General features: G+C 36.9%; 1 pseudogene; it reads left to right on the top strand.

Annotated features, from left to right (window-relative positions):
• Positions 1–4549: 4549 nt before the first annotated feature.
• On the top strand, positions 4550–5774 carry LOC149138902 (S-adenosylmethionine synthase 1-like; annotated as a pseudogene).
• Positions 5775–20562: the final 14788 nt, after the last annotated feature.

The raw sequence follows: 20562 nt of genomic DNA, 5'->3' as shown, positions 1-20562 counted from the left end.
ATATATATATATATATATTAAATTTGAAATAAATTGAAATATTATGTTTAATATCTTTCTAATAATATAATTTTATAATTATTTTTATTTTTCCATTTTTAATAAAATAGAAATTAAAAAAAGGTTGTTTTTAGTACAATTCCCAAAATAATATTAATAATATCTAATATTAAATTGTTAAAGTATAATTTTAATATGGTAAATTGTTATATTTAAGGATTATTGGATTATTCATATTAGCAATTTTCATTGTCCATGTTTAGAGTAAGCAGCGAAATTTTTAAATATAGTTATTTTTCTCAAATAAGTTCCCCAAATTGTATTTTCATTCATTTTAATATTAAAAAATTGCAATAAATTGAAATATTATATTTAAATGTATTTCCAATAATATAATTTTATATTTATTTTTTATTTTTCAATTTTTTTAATAAAATAAAAATTAAAAAGAGTGGTTCTTAGTATGATTTTTTGGACTTTCAGATGTCAGAATCTGGGCTAAAAATTTTGAGATGAAATCTTGATTTGTGTTATTTAAATTGATTTTTTCACTATATATGGATTCACCCTGAAAAATTTTAGGACACTCAGATTGTCTAGGGGTTACCCATCAAGCTTATGATTTCAATAAATTATTACCGAACCCAAAAAAATCTAATATGAATAATCGGGAAATTTTTAAATATAATTATTTTTCTCACAAAATTTTCCCGAAATTGTAAAATTGTATTTTCATTATTTTAATATTAAAAATTTGAAATAAGTTGAAATATTATATTTAAATGTTTTTCCAAATAATATAATTTTATAATTATTTTCAATTTTTCAATTTTTTTAATAAAATAAAAATTAAAAAGGAGTTGTCTTTAGTACAATTTTTTGGACTTTGATGTGGGAATCCGGCTGAAAATTTTGAAGTGAAATCTTGATTTGTGTTTTTTAAACTCATTTTTTTTACTATATATATGGATTCGGCACCCTCAAAAACCCCTGGGGCACTTCCATTGTGTAGGGTTTACCCATCAAGCTTGTGATTTCAATAAATTCATGCTAGATTTTAGAGAAATTAGACTGGAAAAACCCACCTGAAAATCTTCCAAAAAGTCTCACTAAAAACAACTCGAATTAAAAATAAATCTCGCACAAATTGATTAATATATTTTATAAGTATTTGTATTTGACTATCTTAACTATATTAAGAAAAACCCATGGGAAAAGCTTCCAAAAAGTCTCACTAATCACATCTCGAATTAAAAATAAATCTCACACAAATTAATTAATATATTTTATAAGTATTTGTATTTGACTATCTTAACTATATTAAGAAATTTACCTACCTACATATATATATATATATATATATATATATTTGTAAACTTGGTAGGACTACATCTTCATCATGTCCAACTTCTCACCCCAATCACGACGGTTCAGTGATACTTCATTTCCACGGATATTGCTAATTGGAATGGTTCAGTGATACTTCATTTCCACGGATATTGCTAATTGGAATACTTCATTTCCACGGATATTGCCAATTGAGTCTTCCAGTTCAATGAGACTTCATTTCCCATTGCCAATTGAGCCTTCCAATTCAGTGAGACTTCATTTCCACGACCATTGCCAATTGAGCCTTCAAGTTTAGTGAGACTTCATTTCCCATTGCCAATTGAGCCTTCCAGTTTAGTGAGACTTCATTTCCCATTGCCAATTGAGCCTTCCATGGGGTGGGGAATTGAATCAATGACTTCACATGGAGTGTCATAACAAAGCACAGGGTGGGGAATTGAACCGATGACTTCACATCAAGGAGTGTCTGAACAGAGCACCCAATCACGGTCTATCCAAGGCCCCATGAACAAGTAACTATCTTAACTATATTAAAAAAAAGAAATAACTAGCAATTGCCCCAAAAGGTGCAAAGAGAGGCCGATAAGATTGTTAAATTGGAAAAAAATTCCCTTTCCCATTTCCTCAGTAAACAATTTCGAAAAAATTTCCTTTTTCATATCTCTATCAAAAAATTCCAAAATCTTGTCTTAGCATACCATTAAATGTTCATGTAAAAATACACAATGATGAAGTCATCTTTAGACAAGTTTGTATAAAATCTGCCACAAGAAAGAACAAAATAATGTTTTATATTCATTGCTAAGAGAATTCAGATGTCAAAAATAAGCCTGTGTTCCTTACCAATACTCAATGAATTCTCTTAATGACTCACTGCCATAGAAGAAGTTTACAACAATAGTTCAGATGAATTCTCTTGTTTTACTTGATGTAAAACAAGTGTGATTGAGCCAATCTTTAACCAGTAATCCAGGTGTTGTAGTTCTTAATGAAAAGTGAAATTTCTAAATGCTGTCAGCGTTTAAGTTTTAAGCCATCAAGCTTGACTAACTTTATTTTTGAATGACTTTTAAGGGGATCGTACAATGAACCTCGTAAGCATCCAAATGGTTTCTCTGTTATCAAAAAACTTTAAAGACATTTTATAGTTCTCCAAGACAACCAGGTACCCAACTATATGTCTTATAAATCTTTCCATGTGTGAGAAAAAATGTGGCAGACCTCTTCCGTGAAAAAAAAAAAAATAGCTATTTGCCAATTCTGGCCTCTTTCAAGTGCAGATTGTTGTTATTAACAACATAATGTTGCAAGAGATTCAAAGTGATTTCTGGCACTTTTATGCAGAGAAATTAGGGTTGATCTCTAAAGTTGTTTAAGCATGGAAATTGAGGCAGAAATTTTCTGTCGATCTCCGACAGAATTCAAGTCCTATTGTTGTGTAATTTTGTTTTTAGATTTTTCTCTGTCAAGACTGAATAAGAAAAACACTCTAGCATTCAACACTATTGTTGTGTTCTTGCTATGTATTTGTTTCAGTTTCCCATTCAGTTATTTTTTCTTCTGTGTATTATTTCTCTTCTATGTGTATGCCTAAAATCCCTAAAATCCCTAGAGCGAGTTTGATTCTGAATGAGGTGCAAAGAATGGTTGGAGGAGTGGAGCGAGTTCGATTCTGAATGAGGTGCAAAGAATGGTTGGAGGAGTGGCAATATTGGAGGAAAACCCACTCCGCTACCAGAGGGACCCTTTCCTTGTTTCCCGTAGCAACAAATTCCATCCAGATTCATTGAACTCATGCTACAAGTGATGACGATAAAAGCAGAAAGTGATCCTCTACTTCTATCAGTGCACTCTCTTGTTCATCTGTTGGCCCTTATGCACAGGAGGAGAAAAGAGGGGATACCATTCATCTACGTCTTAAGCTAAGGTACCATTTCAGCGAAGATCTCTTTTTAATGAACCTTTTGTTTGTTTGTTTTTTTTTCCCTTTTCGGGACACGAACTAATCAGATGAATACTTAATATTTTTGAACATTTGAGCTCATTTTGGGGAAGGTTTTTAGGGACATCATGTTTATATGAAGTTTCAACCGTTGCCAACCTGCTGAAACAAATTCTTCTCTGTCCAATACATCACAAATAATTATTTTTTTGCACTTTTCCCTGATTGTCTTTTTTTAAATCCCTCAAGCTGCTTCTGTTGAGGCTAGGTTTTTCTTTAGGTTTCCTTGGTTGTTTCTATTTATTCGAAAGGTTAGCACGTTGGATCTTATTTTTTCTACATTAATTAGATCTAAATCTGTAAATATGTCGGAGTTTACCACAAATACATTCTCAGCGCATTGTTGTATGGACTTTGAGAATCCCTGAACCAACATGTCTCTGGAGTATACAACTTGCTGGACCAGAAATGGGGTGATTTCTGTAAATAAAATAAAATACTCTGTATTTGTATTCTCACATTTGGAAAAAACATTGCTGACATACTTTCCTTACTTATGCCGAGGGGTCCTTTATATCCATCCTCCTTTTTGCAAAGGAAGCATCTTATAAGCTAGATGACTCTACTATAAACACTTTTGAGGGGTACTGACATGCTTAGCAGCATATATCTATGCCAATTAACTACTTTCACCTTGCCTGCTATGTACAAGTTCTTGAAGCCCTTTAATTCCTTTACAACCCTGTTTAAACCTAGTTTCATATCTCCTAGGAAATGGATCCAATTCAAAACCCCTTTTATTAGTGCATCTTTTGTTCTTGCATCCTTATCAAAGACAATATCTGAAGAATCAAAATGCATTGAAATGGTGTTGGACTGGTTGGGCTTTGGCCAAAAATTTACCCAAAGAATCAACATGTTTTTCAATAAGTTTCATTTAGAATTGTAGTAAATCACAGTATCCTCCAACCATTTGGTCTGCAACAACTTCTCCATAGGAATGTTTGTCTCTAGTAATATTTTCTAGTGATAAGAAAGATATCCATGCAATCAACATATTGCATAAAATATTTTGCATATACACTTCTGCACTTATGTAATACTAGTTGTTCTCACTCCACAGTCAATTTTCAGTTTTCTGGCTAACTATGTGTTGTTTAACAGTTTATATTAAATGGTGATTCTTGCATGTTAAGTCAAGTGTTTGGTCATATTTTCTCTTGCCTACTGATCTTTTTATGTGCCTGTATTTTTTAGATGGACACCTTTCTCTTCACATCAGATTCTGTCAATGAGGGACACCCTGACAAGCTTTGTGATCAGGTTTCTGAAGCCATCTTGGATTCTTGCTTGGAGCAAGATCCTGAAGGCAAGGTTGCATGTGAGATTTGCACAAAGACAAATATGGTTATGATATTTGGAGAAATCACAACTAAAGCTAATATAGACTATAAGAAGATAGTGAGGGGAACACCTATAGAGGAATTCAATTCATGTCAATGGATGTTGGCTTGCGTGCAGATAATTGCAAGGTCCTGGTGAACATTGAACAAAAAAGCCCCGACATTGCACAGGGTGTCCATGGCCATCTTACTAAGAATCCTAAAGAGATTTGTGCAGGAGATAAGGGCCACATGTTTGGGTATGCTACAATTTGAGACCCCGGTGTTGATGCTTCTCAATCATGTGCTGGCAACAAAGCTGGGAGCACAGTTGACTGAAGTAAGAAATAATGGAACCTGCCCCTGGTTGATACCAGATGGAAAGACCCAAGTTATTGTTGAGTATAAAAATGAGGGAGGGGAAATGGTCCTGTTAAGAGTTCACACTGTTCACATCTCTACTCAACATGATGGAACTGTTATCAATGATCAGATTGTAGTTGATCTCAAGGAGTATGTCATTAAGCCGATTGTTCTTTCTCAATATCTAGATGAAAATACAATATTCCATTTCAACCCATCTAGGCGTTTTGTAATTGGAGGACTCCATGGGGATGTTGGACTCACTGGGAGGAAAATTATTATTGATACATATGGTGGTTGGGGTGCTCATGATGGAGGAGCCTTTTCTGGAAGGGGTCCCACCAAGGTGGATTGTAGTGGTGGCTACATTGTTAGACAAGTTGCCAAGAGTGTTGTTGCTGCCGGGCTAGAACGTTGCTGCCTTGTGCAGGTTTCATATTCCATTGGTGTGCCTGAGCCACTCTCTGTATTTGTTGACACATATGGAATTGGATAGATTCTATATACTGAAATCCTGCAGTTGATCAAGGAAAATTTTGACTTCTGCCCTAGCATGATTTCTATCAATCTTGACCTAAGACGGGGAGGCAATATGAGGTTCCAAAAAATAGCTGCATATGGCCATTTGGGTTGGGATGATCCTAATTTCACTTGGGAGACTGTAAAGGTCCTTAAGTGGGAGAAAGCTTGCAACTCTGGAGTAAGAATCTGGTAACCTTGAAACCATTCATGATTTAATGTGCTCATTAGACTCTGATTTAAATGTGCTCAACTTGTTGGACTCTGAACACTAATTTGTAGAATCAGTTGGAAAGAAAACAATTACTCATCGTTGTACTCATGTGACCAACAACGTTTTCAATTTCCAGGTGGAGGTCCTAAGCAACAAGAAAATTAGAGTTTCATAAACATTCAATCTTCCATTAAAAATCAACCAGAGGAGTTACATAAACGTTCAATCTTCCATTAAAAATCAACCAGAAGAGGCAAATTTAACGGACATTTCAAATATTGCTTAAATCTAGAAAACCACATGAAATACATACTGAAATTTCAACACATAGTTGGTAACAGTAGCAAAAGATGGGAATCTATCCCCACTCCACAATACATCCCGTAATGGTGATGAAAACACCTAATTTTCCCTCTTAGACGTATGGAAGATTCGAAGAGCTTGGTTACATGCTTTGGGGATAAATATCTCATCACCTTCTTCCTTCATTGATAGCGACACTGCAAACACTCTGCACTTTTGAACAATTAAGAGCAGCTATTTGGGTATTTAAGACCATGGCTACTTAAGAAACTGATAATTGTAATTTGTGATCACTGTTCAATTTTGGACATTTACAAAGCAGTTATTTGGGCATTTGAGTTCACAACCGCTGCTTAAAGTGTAGGTAGTTGTATTTTGTATTTCACTAATTGAAACAATCTCAATGCCTCCTCAGCAAGTCCATGCCTTGCATAAGTTGCAATCATGGTAGTCCAAGAACAAACATCTCGTTCTGGCATTTGTTTGAAAACTTTGCAAGCGTCATCCAGTATATTCCATCTCAACCCTTTCTTAGAATTATGTTTAATAAATTAATTGTTTCCCATCATTGTGAAATACTTTAAATAGAATTCCCACGAGTAATACTTTAAATAGAATTCCCACGAGTATGTTAGGAAAAATTTATAAATAAAGAAATGAAAAGGCATAGTAAAATGTGTACATTGTATTATTTTTTTGTTTTTCTTTTAATATATTTCCTGGAAATTTCAAAAGGACAGAAACAACACTTAAAGTCTTCCATCAATGAAATATATATAGCACATCTTCGTTCTTCACACCATACATATCAGCTATTGGAATTCAATCTATTACACATAGTGCTCACAATTCATTTGGCTACAAGAACAATACCACATAGTGCTCACAATTCATTTGGCTACAAGAACAATACCCTGGCAGATGTAACAACCATGCTAAGTCCTACATGTACCCTGGAACATATAACTTCCATGCCTAGTCCTTATCCATTTTTAGCAAAGTTCATAGATCCACAACATGAGGGCATTGTTTCTTTAAAAATAATTATTTTAAAGGTGGAAGCCCACTTCTCCCTTTATTTTCTAGGACTATTGAAAGCACAAGCATAGATTAAACTTCCTTAGCTACAACACGAATTTAAAGTCAAAGAAATACTTACAAAGATGGGCATGGTAGAAATACTTACAAAGATGGGCATGGTGTTTGAGACCTTGCATAGGTAGACATGAGGGGTCTTCTTGTTTCTTTTCATATTCCTACTTTTCCACATGTCATTCCTGTTCTAAGTCTACAACTTCTATAACAATAATGGTTACCTGAACTTGACATTTCGGTCAGTCCGAAGATCAGCCCAATTCTGACGTTTCTAGACAAGTTTCTAGACATGAATACTTTGCTTGCAGCCCAATTCATCATTTACAGAAATTTGTGAGTTCGATAAGACGATATCAAGGCCTCTAGGGATGTCATAAGGTATAGACAGCAAGAACTATGCTTCATTTCCAAATATGCTTGACACCCACATTAGACTTCAAGTAAGGAAATGGACTAAGTAGTATTCTAGTTTATCAAATTTCAAAAATGGATGTTTCCCCAACTTGATTATAAGTCAGTAATGCTCATTCTTCTCCACAAATCGATTCTTCAACCAAGGTCCCAAATCTTTTACAGGCCAATTTAGGCGGCCTGTAACACTTGTTCCCTACAAATAATTCAAGGGCAGAAATGAATTCATTATATCTTTACATTCCTTTGAGGTAAACGCTAATCTCTCTTTCTATCTCGACCTTCAATGTGTGAAATGTTGTTTATCAAAATTATCTCTTTACTGCGTACCCATTCTACTCTTATTTTAATAGATGGGCTCCCTGAAATCTATGCAACCTCTTGCAAACACTCAGTTTTATGATAGAAGTATTCATATATATATGATAACAAAAGTAGAAGTCGATCAAATTTAAGTAGATCCAATCTTGGTTCAGGAATTCGAAACACTGCAAGCCAGGAGAATAATGATATAGGTGTATCTCTCAATTTGCTTGCAAATGCTACCTAGCTATTAGTAGATCACGGATTTCACAAGTATAGGCATACAAATTTAGGAAAAACGTTTTTAATCCTTGTTTTCCCCATTACTGTGCTCAGACATATTGATGTGACAAACCTAGTTTGCAGAAACATCAATATTTGGTTGAGGATCATGGTTTGGATTCTGCAAGAGTTATGGCATTCAATAAGGTTAGACAATCTGGGGTTGGCCAACATAGTTTCAACGACATTTCAAAAGTATCTAATATGGAGTAGGGAGCCATGCCAATGACTTGATCCAAGTGAGAAAGGTTACAAGCTTTAACCACCAAATTTTCAGACTCTATACTGCAGCCACAAAAGAAGGTTTTGGAGGAAGTGCCCACTTGTCAGTTCTCTTGAATTTCAGAGGTAATGTGGCTCATGAATACTGTGTATTTTCCTCACTTCCATTTTCTGGATTTAGAAGAAACTGCCTTTGGCTTTTGTGGAGCTTCATTTACCAAAGGTGTTTGGTTTTGCACAGACTTAGTACAGGTGGGCACTGCATTCGTTTTTTTCCGATCAAAAACAATTTACGGCCTTACAAAAGGACCAAAAAGGTAGTTCAAAAAGGCAGTTTCAACATAGATAGTATCTGCACATAAACCAATATCCTTTGTATATCATCACCTAAATTATTACAGTGGAATCATGTGCTTACGAGTAGCATGTAGACCTAGTCATGTAGCCCCTACTTGAGTCCAGACATAATCCCAGTTGAAGTTTAACCTCATACCTAGGAGATACCTGAAGCATCTCTCAAAATGAAAAAAAAATACATAAAATAAAAATCTCATCTAGTAAAACTACAAATAACAAAACAAAAAAGCTAACCCTGTACGATAAAGTATAAAGTAGAGATGGAGGAAGGAGAACATGAACTCCTGTATCAGAGTATTTTGCCTTGAGATTAATCATTAGTATTGAAAATTATACAGAAAAAAATTAACCAATTCTTGTTATTAATGTCCATATAGATCGACCTTGCCATACGTTTTCAGTATCTTGCGCATTGCGAGAGCCTTTATGGAAATATGTTTTACTAAATTTCCCCCCTCTTTGATTGTTGCAAAGTGATCACCCTCTTTGATCGTTGCAAAGTGATCACCGGTCCTTTTACTTGTACTTGTCAGCGATGCAAGATACTTCCCAAATCCAGTGGCAAAGTGCAATTCTAATAACTGTTTTGCACGCGTATTGAAGCAACAATCCACAACAACCATCTCATTCAATAGTGATGGAAAGAACATCCTGTCACGCACTGGATACAAATAGCAGCCCATTTTAAGTCATTCGTCAAACAAAAAATGAAATGACAGGAACCAGATGCACAACTTTGAGCTGGTTTGCAAAACTTATGCCTCCATACGTGGAATACATTTTGATACGTAAATCAAAGTAACAACCTGTAAGATCTTTGAAATTACTCAGAAACTGAATCAAATTTAATTCAAGTAATCTTCGCAAAAATACTTTACAGAGTCTAGCTCAAAGCAACAGGAAAATCAAATCAATCTGTATTAATTTAGAATCAATCGAAATTGAGCGTGACCCTGAGCTGTAATTACATGGTTTCTAGGTTCCGAAATAACAATATATTTTGACATATGTAGATGCATTTGTGGTGCTCTCAATCTAAAGGAAGTTCCCTAGGCAAAAATTTAGGAATGTAGCCCGGGCAAAGAGAAACAAGTGATATTGCAATGTGATTTCTTAAGAAATAAGTGAAACATTTACTTTGCATTTAGAAAGAGAATGACCAGTCCTGATTTGTACAATGAAAATATCACATTTCCTTAAATAATAATTATAACAAAGATTTATAACAAAGATCTGAGGAGACATTAAATTCCTTTTAGTTATTTCTTATTAAATGAATCATTTAATTCAAAATAATAATAATAATAATTGCATCAGGGCAAGCTTCTGGCTACTTTCGCATCGTAGAAGAGAAAAATTACTTCTTTTGCAAAAGCATAATACTCACCGCTCATAGAAATTATCCATATGAAAGAAGCATTCACTATTAAATAAATTATTCTTTTTCAAAGAAGAAAAATAAAAATAAAAATAGTAAATAAAAGCTAATTGAATAATTATGTACTTCCATGGTTATAATCGATATGAGGCCATTAAAACAGAGTGTATCTTTATCGATTTTTTGCTCTTGTTTTTCTTGAAAAATACTTATTTCTTACAATTTCACAGACAAATGATAAAAGCCCAGCATTCCGTTCTTACTGTTGGTTCAGTGGATGCCGTGAGGTACCTTCCATGCTGATGATCTGCAACGCTCCCATATGTTTTAAATTTTAATGAATGATCGGTGTAGGTGGTAGTAAATGTTGATGAAAGTGAATAACCTACCTGATCTCACCTAACTTGCTCTATACAATCCAAGTCCAGCTAGCTTGTTGAAATATATAATCCAGTCTCTACTCGCCCGGCTGAAGAATATAGGGTCTTGCTGGCTATACCCACGCCTGCTTGCCCGACTGTATAGGTGGAAATAAAATGAACTAAACAAACCAAGAAAGTGACGTCCCTTTCAGAACCAGAACAGCCTGGAGGTATAGGCCCCTCCTAGGACCTTATTTTTCCCTCTCAAATTCCATCCTACCTCAGGCAAGACAAAACACATACCTCAATCACCTTACGCTCTTCTCCTTTCTACTGCACTCGACGAACAAAGCTCATGGCATGGTTTCCTTGCATATCATGTTCTTAGAGTCCCGCATCTGCTGCGTGAGCTCTGGAACAGTCAGCAACCTGGAGAGGCTAGGGAGTGAAACCCATCATGAAAAAATGAAGACAATCATGTTCAGTGCAAGCTTCCTCAAGTCATGTTCTTAGAGTCCTGCATCTGCTGCGTGAGCTCTGGAACAGTCAGCAACCTCGAGAGGCTAGGGAGTGAAACCCATCATGAAAAAATGAAGACAATCATGTTCAGTGCAAGCTTCCTCAAGTCCGAGTTCAGCTCGGTAACTGAAATGCCTACCATTCTGCGTGTAACTGTGTAACTGAAAACCATGACGCAACACAAGTGGAACAGAGGTCATTTCGCCCGCAACTGAAAACCATGACATAACACAAGTGGAACAAAGTTCAAAACCTTTGCATGCTGTAGATTTGTCTCATCGGACGACCATATGAAGTGACAGGTGTCAAGATACAGGCAAAAGGTAGACGAAAACGAAAAATGCTGCTATCGACCTAAATACCAGGTGTCATCCTCAGAATGAAAGGGACGACGAAAGTCTCTTTCAAAGGGAAGGCCTATCGGCCTAAATATACAAATTTGATATCTTAATAATCAATGAAAATATTCTAGCACCAAATCACTGTCTATCTATGGAAGGCCCCATGAACAAGTGACTATCTAAACTATATTAAAAAAATGAAATAAATATAAAATTTGATATCCTAATAATCAATGAAAATATTAGAATACCCAATCACGTCTATCCAAAGTCCCATGAACAAGTGACTATTTTAACTATATTAAAAAAATGAAATAAATATAAAATTTAATATCCTAATAATCAATAAAAATATTCGAGTCCAAAGCCCCGTGAACAAGTGACTATCTTAACTATATTTAAAAAATGAAATAAATATAAAATTTAATATCCTAATAATCAATAAAAATATTCGAGTCCATGTCTTTATGGGAAGAATTAAACACCCTATATTTTGAAATATATATATATATATATATAATTTCAAATAAATGTATATACATTAATTTGAAATTGCAAATACAAATGTAATAAAAAATAAAGATTTTAACAAAATTATAAGAATATTAAATTGTTAAAATATAATTTTAATATTGTAAATTCTTATGTTAAAGAATTTTTGGATTATTCATATGAGCAATTTTTATGGTCTATGTTTAACAATAAAAATCACTGAGGTGAGTAATTTGGAAATTTTAAATATAATTACTCTTGGGAAATTGTAAAATTGTATTTTCACTCATTTTAATATTAAAAAATTTAAATAAATTTAAATATTATATTTAGATGTTTTTTTAAATAATATAATTTTATAATTATTTTTTATTTTTCAATTTTTATAATAAAATAGAAATTAAAAGTAAATCTCACACAAATTAATATATATATATATATATATATATATATATATATATATATATATATATATATATATATATATATATATATATATGAGATATTATTATTATTATTATTGTTTTTAACTGTTTTAATTATATTAAAAAAAATAGAATATATATATTTTTGGATTTTTTAATTGAAAATATATATATATATATAGAGAGAGAGAGAGGGGTATAGTTTAACTTATAAACGAAATGACATTTTTTACGACTATTTTTGTGGTTAATTTTAATCAAAATATGGCTGAGATTTTTAAAAACTTGACTTTAAATTGTTTAATCTGCATAATAAACTTGACTTTCAATTGTTTAATCTGCATAATTCGAGTGCCCCATGGGTTTTCAAGGGTGTTGAATCCATTTATGCATTGAAAATGTGTTTTAAATAACAAAAAAGTCTTGAAATTGTATTCTCGGATTTTGGTAAATTCTAGTGAAAAAGGTTATTTCGTCTATAAGTTAGACTACGCCTATATATATCCCACTACATCCATAAACCACCAATCCATTTACCCTAAATCAGAATATAGTTATAATATATCCCACTACATCCATAAATGACCAATCCATTTGCCCTAGATTAGAATATAGTTATAATTCCTTAACTAAAGTTACAAAACCATAGGCTAAACCACCCTGCGCCACAAAATTACCAAAAGTGAAAACTATATGTTGAAAATTGCCAAAAATAGATGCAAAAAACTGCCCAAATTTTTTTGGGGGCTCGTTGCCCCCAAACCCCAATGGAGGGGAGATTCTACCCCCTTACCAACCCCCAGTGTCACGATGTCGGAGCCACGGTAGTCTTTCAACCACGCTTGGCGAGGTGCGGCACCACCGAACACTTTCTTTTCATCAATACTTATGTTCGTGGACTACACCTAACCACTTATCCTACTTATTTTGTGTTTCGCAACCAAGTAATTATTAATGTTTCCTTTATACCAATGAACACCCATACACATTCATTATCATTAGCAATTATAAACAAAGAACACAATTGCACAGTATAAAGGGAGGGGCAACTCCCTGAATAATGAGTCTGCCCGAATAATATATTATACAGTCTTTCAATATTACAAAGCTTTACAAGTATACTTGGAAACACCAAGTTTCATACTTAGCCAATTTTACATCATCATCACACCTCTGTGTGATAGCCAAGATTTCCTTACCCAAGGCGGGTGGGCGCGCCCTCACATGAGCTGCCTTCCGCACTTCACAACCGAACCTTGTCTTCATGCACGACGGGCGGATGACTCCACCAAGACACCCCCTTCGCACAACCGGTTTCACCAACGTTTCACCATGCACCCGGCTTCACCACGTTCCACCGTTCTCCAACTTCGCACTGGCGGGCGACTCCACCAAGTCTCCACTGTTTACCCTTGGACGATGGGCAGGCGCTCACCCGAGCTACCCGAGACACCCGTGTCAAGTCTCACCCAAACCGAGATATCGTGCTACCTTCGTGCGGCCTTGCCCAAGAGTGGGCGCATCACCAAACTGCACCTTTTCTTCTTGTTGCGTCCACACTTGATCTGCGCACTTCTCTACATGTGATGAGCGAAGTTGTGATGTCTAAATGAGCTCTTCGCAATGTTTACTTATATGGGTGTGAGGGCGAGTCGAGCTGCCCAAGCCGACTCATCCTCCAAGCAAGGAGCGCCCCCACTCATCGCAAATACATGTTGGCGTTTGCACTAATTGTAGGTTGTCCCATGGTATAACCATCCACGCTCCCATGCTTATATAAACCTTCGCTTTATCCTTCTACGCACATTATAACATGTTTCCTCACACATTGGTCGTAGAGCTATGTTGTAACTTGTTCGTTCAAGTCGCACTTCGCATTTTCCAACTGCTCGTTCATCGTCAAACATGGTCGCACTTCGGGTGGAACCGCAGGTCCTTACATCCTCCTCCACCTGAATTGTTGTCGTCCTCGATAACATATCATCCTAGTAGCCATCCACCAAGATCATCTGTTTCATCCTTGGTCCATGATGTCAACTCCTCCACATACTGCAAACATCCCTGCAACATATGTAGAACTGCCATCTCCATCATGTGTCGTCCCATCCTGTGAACTGTCCTCTTCGTCTGCCTGATCCCAACATCTCTCCATGCACTTCCGGACCCCATGTTTGAACTAGTTGGGTAGCTAATCCAACTGTCACGCTCAAGCCATGAGAGTGAACATCCTTATGCCTTTACCAATCTATCTCGGATTTTGCCACATCCTGGACTCACCAAGAATCTCACCCATGCTCAGGTCCATGGAAACTCCATCCCATCTGCAACATGTCATGATGCTTGATGCCAAGCCATCGCTGCACCATCTGCCATACCTTCTCAGCCTGTTTTAAGGACTCACTGCCATGAGCAGCTAACAATGAGCCCCATCTTCTATGTCATCTAAGAAGATGTGGAGGGAGTAGAGCCTAAAGGCTCACCCTCACTAATCATCTCAATCCATCTATCAGGATTCTCTATCTCCATCCTCTGTAGATAAGTGACCCGATCCTCCTCTCGGACATTCGGCCTCACATGCGCTTCATCATCATCGTCATCATCCTCAACTACTTCTAGCCTTCTTGACAAATCCAATATACTATCAGAAAGTGTCCTGATGACCAATGACTGCTTGGTAAGCTTTGTCTCAACCATAGATAACCGCTTACTCATATCTTCCATTCGCTTCTCATCCTCCATTTGCATCACTACTAACTTACAATCAGGCTTTGTCACTCCAATGGTTGGTACACCAATGGGTACATCTTCCCTTCCATCGTAAATGTACAACCTCTTCAAATGTGGAACAATCATAGCATCAAATTGTTTCAAGAATTCCATCCCCAGCACAGCTTCATAGTCATCTATCCGCACTATAGTGAAGTCGACTTTCCCGGTCCACTCACCTAGTGTTGTGTCCACCTTTTCAGCCACACCAAGAACACAATCAGGAGGAGAATTCACTGTCTTCATTTGTGCCTTCACCGGTACAAACTTCAGCCCAATCCTTCTCGCAGTATCTTCACTCATGAAGTTGTGAGTAGCCCCACTATCCACCATAGTGAGTATATCAACACTCCCAATCTTCATCTGAACATACTCCAAACTGTTCCTCTCAGGATCCCTCTGAGAGATCACCTCTGTAGCAGCAACACCACCAAGTATCTGCATCATCCCCATAGAAACTTCTTCATTCTTCGTATTAGACTGTGCAATAGCGGCCACTTTCGGTCTTGAAGGAAAATTCTTCACCCTATGTGATTCAACACATATCCAACACTTCAAGGCTTTCTTCATCTTCGACTTATCATCCAATTTCGAAGCATCATCCTTCTTCTTCTCTTTCAGCTTATCGGACTTCTTCTTCCTATCATCAGAAGTCTCATCATAATGCTCCACCAACCTATCCACAAAAGTAAAAGCTTCCTCAAGTGTCTTAATTTTTTGCTTCTTCACTTCATTGCGTGCCCAAGGCTTCAATACAATAATGAAGTTGAACACCTTGTCCCTTTCCGCCATGTCAGGAAGTTCCAAAACCGCACTTGCAAACTCCCGCGGATATGTCTGTAGGTTCCTGTCTGCTTTATGAACTTAATCTTCATCCTTGCTTCCCACGTTTCATCCTGAGGACTGAAAGGGGCCTGCAAAGCTTTCTTCATCTCATCCCACGAAGTAATGTCAACAGCACTTCCATTGGCAATCTGATCCATCCTCCTTCGCCACCACATCTTAGCATCCTTTGTCAAGAATTGAGCAGCTACCTTCACCTTTGTCTCATCATTGGATAGACCCAAGCGTTTCAAGTATTTCTCCATGTCCCATAGAAAGTTGCCAAGAGTCTTTGCACTCCTTGTACCATCATAAGATTCCGATTCCTTGACTTTCACATGAGGCACTCCTCCACCTGAGTTATGCCTCACGGCCTTCTTCAACACCGCGATCTCATCTCTGGCTTCGTCAAGAGATTTCTGCAAGCCCACGATCTCTGCCAAGCCTTGGTCTCTTTCCTCTTCAATCTCCTTGACGCTTACTTCAAGTTGTGTACACATAAGATCAGTGTACTCGTGTTGAGTCCGGAGTTCCTCGAGCTCTTCCCTCATCTTCAAATTGGCCTCTTGATCTTTCTCGACCAAGTCCATCTTCTTAGTCCAGTAAGTCTCTAAGTCCTCCATCTTCTCCAACACTTTTTCAATGAATGCCATAGTAGCATCCTTCGCACCATGACTAGACCCAACCTCAGATTCAACTGCCATTGCTAACAACTTCCTTCTTCTTTGCGATCTAGTTTCAACCATCCAATAGCTTCACCAAGTTGCCTGCTGTTATCACTGAAAATAGTGTAGTAAAAAAATTTTAGCCTGGCTTAAAGAGTGAGAATTTTCGCAGCGCAGCCCGTTTTAGTGATTTCGTAGCGTGCTACGAAAGGGGGAATTTGTCTGAATCCACAGCCAATCTTACACAGCTGTCTTATTCATCAAAATCCATTATCAGTGACTGGCTTATGTTTGAGAGAGATGTTGCAAGTTTCCAGGGGTGTTATATTGGTGAAGAATGAAAACATGTTGCAAGATTATGTGCAGAAGCAGGGGATATTTAATGTGTGTTTAAATGGCTACAATCCACCTAAACCTTGTATGCCGGTGGAGTCCTTGTGAGTTTGAGATTTACAGAGATTCATGGTGTGGCAAATTCTTCAAATGGTTCATAGTGCATGCATTAGGCATCAAATTCTTTTACAAGTTCTTTTGGTTCACGGTATTATTTTAATGAAATACTTCAAGTTATTTACCATGTTATCATGATTCAACCTGAGGAGATGTCTACTGTGAGCCACAGTTCTTTATCAGAATTCGGTGTTCTGGGTTTTGAATTGGGTTATTAAATAGAGAATCCAAATTTATTGATCCCGTGGGAAGTTTAATTTGGTAATTTTGCAAATGGCGCCCAAGTCATTTTTGATCAACTCATAAGCAGTGGGAAATCGAAATGGCTTCGCCAATCTGGACTTGTTGTTTTGCTTCCTCATGGATATGATGGCCAGAGCATCCTTTGATTGTCATGTCTCCAAAGAATCTTCTTCGGCACAAAGACTGCAGATCAAATCTGTCTTTCGGGCAAACAATGGTTAATATGATGAATGTACCCGATTCCTGGCTTTATATGATGCACAAGTTTCCAAGGTTTTAATATACAGGTTTGATGAATCATTCCGAAATATTAACTGGACATGATCCTCTTTTTGAATGATGATATCGTGGTACAGAAAGATTTGACTGCACTCTGGTCTGTCAACCTCCAAGGAAAAGTAAATGGTGCAGTTGAAACATGTAGCGAGAAGTTTTCATTGCTTTGACAAATATCTGAACTTTTCTAATCCTCACATAGCCCAGGAATTGATCCGAATACTTGTGGTTGGGCATATGGAATGAATGTTTACAACTTGAAAGAATGGAAGAAACGTGATATAACTGACATTTACCACAAGTAGCAAAGCATGAATGAGGACAGGGTATTGTGGAAGCTTGGAACACCGCCACCGGGTTTGATTACATTTTACAACTTGACCTGCCCTCTGAGTAGTTCCTGGCACGTATTGCGCCTAGGATACAACCCAAGTGTCAAGTTTTCAGATATTGAGAATTCAGCTGTCTGTCACTATAATGGAAACATGAAGCCGATGTTATCGTAGAGCAAGAGCGGTTGCATGCTTTATCGCTTCTATATGTATGAAAAGGGTCGCCATGATTAATGACACCGGGATAGAAATGTGGCAAACGAAGATATTAGCTGTTCGTTCATTTGCTCTGCCATCGATGAAAGACAGAGACACCTGGTTGATATTTGTTTTTCCTTGCCGGAAAAGGGGTAGTCGAGTAGTGTTATATGCTACAAGGCCGCCATTTTTAGTGGCACAAGAGCTGGTTTTAGGTTAACTGGTGTCGTTAAAAGGGTGAGTGCGCATTAAATAGAAATAAAAGAAGGATGGCGCAAAGTGGCAGAGTTCGAAATAGATAAATTTCTTTTGTCAAGGTGGATGGTATTATTTAGATGCTGTCTTCTACAAACGGGGTAACGTGCCGGTTACATGCTCCAGCTGGCGACCAAGAAACTTCTCAAGCTGTAAGCAAGGCTTCATCAGATTTCGAGCTCAAAGTTTACATGCTGGTTAATGACTACTAAAGATCCTAAAAAGTTGTTGAAGGTTTTCGTCAATGCATTGCCACAAATGTCTCAGCATCGCAGATTGGCTATCATGAAACATCTGCTAGGGGTTGTAGGTGAAGAAGCAAGTTTGCCTGTCCTTCTGTTATTACTAATTGAGATGATGGTTTCAAGAACTTTAATATCCTCTCAGAAAGCACAAAATCTTGAAGGCATACCGTTGGATTCAAAGTGGGAAATTGAGTTTTCTGTACAACTGAGTGGGCAATACACATCTAGAATATGGCTTCCAGCTTTAGTTAAGCCTTTTGCAAGGAGCAAGAACAGATGTATATATTCTGGACCTACTTCAACCAGAGTGCAAAGGAGATGATTCATTTTTATGGACCTTACAAATTGAAGCTACAAGTTTTATTACAAATTACCTGAGAAATTCTGAATTGGCTTTTGAGCTTGAAATTGCACATGATCAGGCAGCTTTGCAGGAAGCACTAGGAGCTCTTATGGAACAAGTAGTCTTACAATTGCAGATTATTGATAGAAAAACTAAAAAACCAATTGTTCCTTCTGGTCTCAAGAATGATGCAAGAGAAGCTGCATATAGTTTATTGAATACTGTCACAAAACTGATGGTTCCATCAGCTTACTCTAAGGGCATCACATCCTTGTTGAAACACTCAGATGCAAATGTCTGCGAAAAGGCACTTCGATTGCTTTGTGAAAATTTGAAAGACAAGGTTGGGCTTGTACAACAGCCGAGAATGAAGTAATATTCCTGTAGTTGAAGTTGAAGTGCATTTTTAGGGAGTTGAGGTTGAATTGTTGTGCCAATTTTGGAGAGACCGTGTAGGGTATTCCTAGAAATCATTCGCTCAGCCAAGTTCTGGAATATTTGTCCATATTGCTGCCTTTCAAAGCAAGGTTTCGATCAGCTAATTACACCCTAGAGGAGGACAAATGATTTACTTGCATTTCAAGAATTTGTGCCAAGTCTATCTTCAAAATGTGGAGCTGAACTTGTGGTCGAATTTACTACAACTAGTGGGCCAAAAATCTGTCTTAGGGACTGATATTTTCATGTTGATCTCAGATCTGAAGTCATTTGCTCACTATAGTGGCTGGAAAAAGGGTAGATATACGATGGGGCAACTGCAGACTTGTGGTCATGTGGTGTCATCCTATTTGTTTTAATAGCAGGTTACTTGCCTTTTGATGATCCAAACCTTATGACATTGTATAAAAAGATATATAAATCAGATTTTACATGCCCTTCATGGTTTTCTTCTGGTGCAAAAGAGAAATTACAAGATGAAGATGCAAGGTTCAAAGACTGGAAGAAAGGGTCATTTGAATGTAGCTACAGAGGTATTTGAAGTAGCTTCTTCTCTTTTTATGGTTGAAGTCCGCAAGGCTAGAGGTGATACCTTGGAATTTCATAGGTTTTACAAGAACCTTTTGGCAGGCCTAAAAGTATCTCCAGAAAGCAGAGGAATCCGAGCATGCTGTTTGAGTTTGTTTTTAGGAAAAGCTATTGACATTGAAGCCTGGCAGCTAAACAGGATTATTTGCAAATTGTCATTCATTTGTTGGAATGAGGAAGATCATTAATAAATGTAGCACAGTGTTAGCAGAAAACCAGTGAGGGGGACTGTGTTCTTAAATCACACAGCAGTTTCGTAGCGCGCTACGAAACTGCTGTAGGTGATGATTTTAAAAAAAAACACAGAGCAGCTAGTGTAATACTGTGAGCAGGAGTTGTGAAAGAGAGACATCTGTCTATGCCACCTACAGTACATTCAAAAACATGGTAGTACTTCATGCCTGGGGTTGTTAAATGATTTGGGAACATGTTGCTACACTTTCGGAGAAGGTTGGGAGACATAGACCATTATAATAGGAACACACTTTCTGGTCATTAAATGAGCCATCAGCGCTTTCAAGCATCCCAAGCCAGTATTCATTGTATCTGCAGCTCAGCCATCTCAATCCAACTAGCAAAAGGACATGTGTCAAGAGCCAGAAAAGCATCAAGCATACGAGGAGAAAGGAATTAATGTTTTAGTTTGATTAGGATTGTGTGCAATTACATTTCAGCACTTTG

Source organism: Pinus tabuliformis, chromosome X, assembly GCF_031772625.1.
Source record: "Pinus tabuliformis cultivar Carrire ecotype Pingquan chromosome X, CPIR1, whole genome shotgun sequence".
NCBI classification, from domain to species: domain Eukaryota; kingdom Viridiplantae; phylum Streptophyta; class Pinopsida; order Pinales; family Pinaceae; genus Pinus; species Pinus tabuliformis.
The sequence above is the reverse complement of the archived record's forward strand: the minus strand, read 5'-3'. Positions and strand labels throughout refer to the sequence as shown.